Raw genomic sequence first — 6,235 nt, 5'->3', positions numbered from 1 at the left:
TTTATATATAAGAAATAAAGGTTCATATAAAATATAAATACATATATCAGTGCTAAAAAGAAAAAATGTTACTTCTAGAATCTACCTCATCTTGCTCTGGCACCCTCTTAACTACTGATGCTGAGCAGTGGTATACAATGTATTAAATCTTTGTGTCCCTCACAAAATTCATATGTTGAAATTCTACACCTCAGTGTGATATTAGGAGATGGGGTCTTTGGGAGGTGATCAGGTCTTGAGGAGGAGTCTTTATGAATGGGATTCATGCTTTTATAAAGGAGGTTCCAAAGAAATTCCCTCACCCCTTCTGCCACGAGAGGACACAGTGACAAAGTGTCCTCCACAAATCAGAAAGTGGGCTCTTAATTGACACTGAATCTGCAGGAGCCTTGATCCTGGACGTCCAGCCTCCAGAACTGTGAGAAATGCATTTCTGTGGTTTATAAGCCCCCCAGCCGGTGGTATTCTGTTACAGCGGCCCCAACCCAGACAGGTAGGGTAGAGCAGCTGAACTATGGTGACTGAAAAGCTCAATCTCTTTCTTTGGCAACAGTTTCTTCGGTTTCTTTGGGTAGGGTAAGTGAGCCACTGAGGAAAAGCTCAAACTCCCCTCAGGCTTGATGCTTTCTGTCTTAGGGAAGCTCTTTTCCTTTCTTCCTGAAAGACCCGCCCCCACTCGCTGTGGCTGGACCTGTTTTTCTGCACGTCGCTCTTTACCGCACCCTCATGTCATTCTCAGCTTGGCCCCATCTTGCTCCTTTGACTTCTGAATTGAAGTCATTCTTCATTGTCAAATAAAGATGGAAACTCAAAATATATTTTTTCCCTGAAAATATTGTGGTAAATTATATTTAGTTTTCAAGGCTAGTTGCCAAAGGCTCATTTCTCTAACAATGGAACTGTTACCTGACAATAAAAATTTTTGGAAAAGTCATGTTACCGAATGAATAAATAAAACAGAAAAATATATTTTTCATTTATTATATTTTCTAAATTTTCATAGAAGAAAGTTAACTGCCTTAGGAGTATATAGTTCTTTGAATTTGAACACACCTCCAAAGTCAGGATTCAGAACAATTATGATGCTCCCCAAAATTGCACCATGTAATGCCATCTCCCATCTCTAACCCTGGCAATGACTGATCGGTTTTGTTCTCCGTTACTATAATTTTGTCAGTTTAAGAATATTACAGAAATGGGATCTTTTGAGATTGGCTTTTGCCAGTCAGCATAATTCCATTGAGATCTATCTAAATCATTGCATGATTCAATAATTTGTTCCTTTTTTAATGTTGTATAGTATTCCATTGTATGACTATACTAGTTTCTTTATCCACTTGCCCTTTGAAGGACTTCAAGGTTTTCTCTAGTTTTTGTCAGTGGGGAATAGAGCTGATATAAACATTCATGTACAGATTTTTGTGTGTATGCAAGTTTTCATTTCGCAAGGGCAAATGACCAGAACTGCTGAATTATATCATGCATGTATGTTTAACTTTATAAGAAACTTTATAAGAAATTGTTTTCCAGAGTGGCCATACCATTTTCCATTTCTATCAGCAATATGTAAGAGTTTCAGTCACTCCACATCTTTACTGGCACTTGGTTGGTATTACCAGTATGTTTTAAACTTTAGCCATTTTAATAGGTATGTATTAGCATTTTATACTTTTTATTTGCATTTCTCTAATGGTTAATTATGTAGAACATCTCTTTATATGCATATTTGACACACCCATATCTTCTCTAAGGAAGTGTCTGTTCTTTTGCCAATTTTTAAAACTGGGTTTCTGTTTTCCTACTGTTGAGTATACCATTACAAATAGCTCCCTAATCAGATAACTAATTTGAAAATAGTTTCTCCTAGTCTGTAGCTTATCTCTCCAATCACTTAAGAATGTCTTTTGCAGAGCAAAAGTTTTTAATTTTAATGAAGTTCAGTTTATAATTTTTTTTTACTTGTGGTTTTTATGTTATTTCTAAGAACTCTATCTAGTTTTTCTGTCTTCTGTGGTTTCTGATGAGAAATCTGTCAATTGAATTGTTGTCCTATATATATATAGGTAAGACATCATTTCTTTCTGGCTACACAAAATGTTTTTTGTTAGTTTCTTTAGAAGTTTGATTATGATGTGCCTGGGTGTGGATTTCTTTGGTTTGATCCTTGCGTAGGTTTTACTTAGCTTCTTAAATGTGTACGTTTAAATCTTTTGCCAGATTTGGGAAATTTTCAATCATTATTTCCTAAAACGTATTTTTCGTCCTCTCTTTTTGGAATTCCAGGAACCTGAATTTTAGAACATTTTTATTGCCCCACGCATTACTGTGACTCTGTTAATTTTTGTTCAATCTCTTCTTTTTGTTGTTCAGATTGGATGACTTCTGTTGATCTATCTTTGGGTTTACTGGCTCTTTTCTCTGTCATCTCAGAGCCCATCCAGTGAGTTTACACACACACACACACACACACACACACATTTATTTATTGTACTTTTATTTCCAAAATATTTGAATTTTTAAAAAATGTTTTATTTCTTTGCTGAGATTTTCTATTTTTGTCAGTTATTTCCAGAATATTTGCTATTGTTTGTTGTGGCATTTTAAAAATAGCTGCTATAAACTCTTTGTCAGAAAATTATAATATCAGTGTGTGTTAGTTTGCTCAGACTGCCGTAACAAAACACTGCACACTGGGTGGCTTAAACAACAGAAACTTGTTTTCTCACAGTTCCAAGGCTGGAGGTCTGAGCTCCAGGAAACCCCTTCTGGTGCTCCCCAGTACCCCCTCCTTGGCTGGCAGGTGGTGCTTTCTCCCTGGGTCTCAAACGGTCTTTCATCTGCGCATCAGGCCTCCCCGGTGGCTCTCTGTGTCTCTAGGCTTCCTTTTCTTATAAGGACGCCACTCAGTGGGATTATAATGGACCCTGATGGCTCATTTTAACTTAATCACCTTTTTAAAGTCTCTATCTCCAAATATAGTCACATTCTGAGGTACGGGGTTGGGGGGGGGTGAGGGGTGGGCTTAAAGCCTTAGCATATGAATTTTAGGAGAAAATAATTCAGACCATAATAGAGTGTCATCTGGAGATTCCTGTCTATCGATTGTATTTTTCCTACGTGGATGTAGGGTTCCTGGTTCTTCATGTGCTCAGTAATTTTGGATTGTATCCCGCACGTTTCGTATGTTATATTGTGAGACTCTTGGCCTTATTTAAATCCCACCGAAAGCATAGATATTTTTGTTTTTTCGGGCAATTCACCTTGAGAGGTTCAGGCTACAAGTTCCAACCTGCCTTTTGTGTGCTGTATTTCCGGTATCAGTTCAGTTTTTAAAGCCTTTGCAATTCTCATTAGATCTGCCACACGTGTGCGTGACCTGGGGCTCTGCCTTCGATGTGGGCAGTGATTTGTCTGTATGTTTAGTTTAAAATTCCTTGATATACTGATTAGGATCACGTGCACAGATTGTGGGGCCACCTTGGGGTTCACAAGTGACTTTATGAGGTCACTTTCCTGATCTCTCTCTTTGCAGTCTACTGGTACTCGTTCCCTGAATGTCCCCACTTTTGATTATTAGCTAGAAAGCTGGGGCTTTAGTAAATCCTGCTCTGCCACATTTTTGTGACTATGGCCATGTCCGGGGTTAACTGCTGGGAGGACAGAGAACAGAAATAAGAGGGGAGTCACCCCACCCAATTGGAATCACAGTTCGGAGAGGAAGGGCCCTTCAACGGGCTCCCACAGGGACCTCAGATCCCACGACGTTGCTTGGGGACTGGGTATGAGAAAACGGAAGGGAGAAAAAACACTAAGGAAATGTATACACGCTCCCATTTCAGGGTCAGAATTTCCTTTTCACTACTTGAGGCAGAATTAGGGCTTCTTCTGAAGTTTTCTGTGCTGATGCTCACTTCTGGGTTTCAAGTTGCCTCGTGCTCAAGCTGGAGGATGCCAGCGGGAAAAAATGAAAATATCACCACTAGTTTGGTGATACTTCAAACTGCAGTCTTTTTACCCAATCTTCCTGCTACCATTTACTCCTCAGAGTCCCCCAAGGAGCCGTTCTATGGATCCTGCCCAGGTTTTGTAGCTACATCAGTGGCAGAGACAGGGTGGGTCGTGCTTCCTCTATCTTAGCAGGAACTGGAAATGCCTGAAGCCAAATATTATGGAAATTGAATAAGAAAAAGATGGAAACATGTCTTTTAAATGCTAATGCTTAAGACAAACTGATACAATTAGGTGAGGATGAAGATATGGGTAGAAGTGTAAGTGAAAAATGGTAATTCTGAAGATGTTTAAAAATCTATGGAAGCTTTTGAAATTCAGAGTACAAATGTTTATCGTTTAATCTTAGATGAAAAGGAATAGTTTCTACCTTCTTGAATGCTGACATTTGGCTAATGCTATATGCTTATAAGTGGAGTGAAAATTTAGACTCTTTCGGCTAGCAATCTGAATGCAATATCCTTTTAGATTTTTCCAATTATTTCCACTGAACTTTTAAAATACTTTTTTTAAAATTTGTAGTCCGGTACACTAAATGTAAAATTTACCATCTTAACCATTTTCGAGTGTACAGTGCAGTAGCGTTAAGTATATTCAGTGTTGTGCAACCAACTTCTCCATCTCACGGAACTGAAATCCATACCCGCCAAACGACAATGTCCCGTCACCCTTCCCCCAAGCTCCTAGACACCACCCTGGTGCCTTTTGTTTCTCTGAGTCTGATTACTGTAGTTACCTCCTGAAGTGGAATCAATCATACAAATATTTGTCTTTTTTGTGACTGGCTTATTTTACTCAGCATAATGTCTTTTAGGTTTATACATGTTGTATCATGTGTCAGAATTTTTCAAGGGCTGAATAATATTCTGTTGTGTGCATAGACCACTTTTGTTTTTCCATTCATCCATCAGTGGACACTTGTTTTCTTCCACCTTTTGGATATTTGAATAATGCCGCTACGAACATGGTGTACAAATATCTCTCAGAGCCTCTGCTTGCAGTTCTTTGGATGTATTCGTAGATGTAGAATTGGTAGATCACATGGAAATTCTGTTTTTAAGTTTTTGAGAAACTGCCATATTCTTTTTCAGTGTGGTGCACCATTTCATATTCCTACCAAGAGTGCACAAAGATTCCAATTTCTTCACATCCTTGCCCAAACTTTTGTTTCTTTGTTTTTCTTTTTACAGTAGCCATCTTAATGGATATCAGGTGATATCTCATTGCCGGTTTGATTTGCATATCCGTTGTGATTAATGATTTTTAATATCTTTTCCTGTGCTTATTGGCCATTTATATATTTTCTTTGGTGAAATGTTTATTAAGATTCTTTGCCCATTTCTGAATCAGGTTGGTTGTTCTTTTATTGTTGTTGAATATTAAGAATTCTTTATTTATTCTGGATATTATCATATATATGATTTGCAAATGTTTTCTTTTTGCTCTGTTGATTTTGTCTTTGAAGTACAAAGTTTTTAATTTTGGTATAGTCCAATTTACCTATTTTTATTTTTGTTGGCTGTGCTTTTGATACCATATATGATGGGATTTAGGACATGCTACCCCATAATATGGCATTTTGGCATATTTAATATTTCAAGCTGAAGGAGTTTGAGAAAACAGTAGAAGCAAGGTCTGAAATCCCGCATCTTTTAGAAGATGTACAGTTTTATTCTGAAATAAATTTGTTCTTGTATTTCACAGTACTAATAAATGTTTACATGTGACAATACGTAAATGCTGCCTAACTTGTCTTAGACTAGGAAACATTTGTGTTAAGTAGAGAGGGATGTTTGAATGGGAGCTAATTTTTATAAATTGTCAGATTTTTTTAGTAAATACAGAATTAAACTTTGTGAGTTTGGGGATTCTGATGATAAAGTTAACATCATCACTGAGGCCTCAAGAATGAGTGTGTTCTTCGGCCTACTCAACTTCAGAGTCGAGAGGGTCGGAAAGAGAATCAAAGTGATCATGAGGCCACTAACTTTAGAACAGTTGAGGAGAAAAATATTTGAAGTGGCTGGGGAAGTAGCTTTGAGGAAATTATAAGAAGCATGTGGGTAATTAAAAAAAATAACAGGTAGGAAAGTAGAAAAATTTTAGATTTATCATCTCAGGAAGGCGAATAAGTAAGGAAAGAGAAGTGTGGGGTTTAAAAGAGAACGAGGGAAAACATGATGGTAGATGCAAAAGGAACTTGGGTTTGAATTTCTTTTAAGATAAA

Source organism: Pteropus alecto, unplaced genomic scaffold, assembly GCF_000325575.1.
Source record: "Pteropus alecto unplaced genomic scaffold, ASM32557v1 scaffold164, whole genome shotgun sequence".
Lineage (NCBI taxonomy): Eukaryota > Metazoa > Chordata > Mammalia > Chiroptera > Pteropodidae > Pteropus > Pteropus alecto.
Note: the sequence above shows the minus strand (reverse complement) of the source record.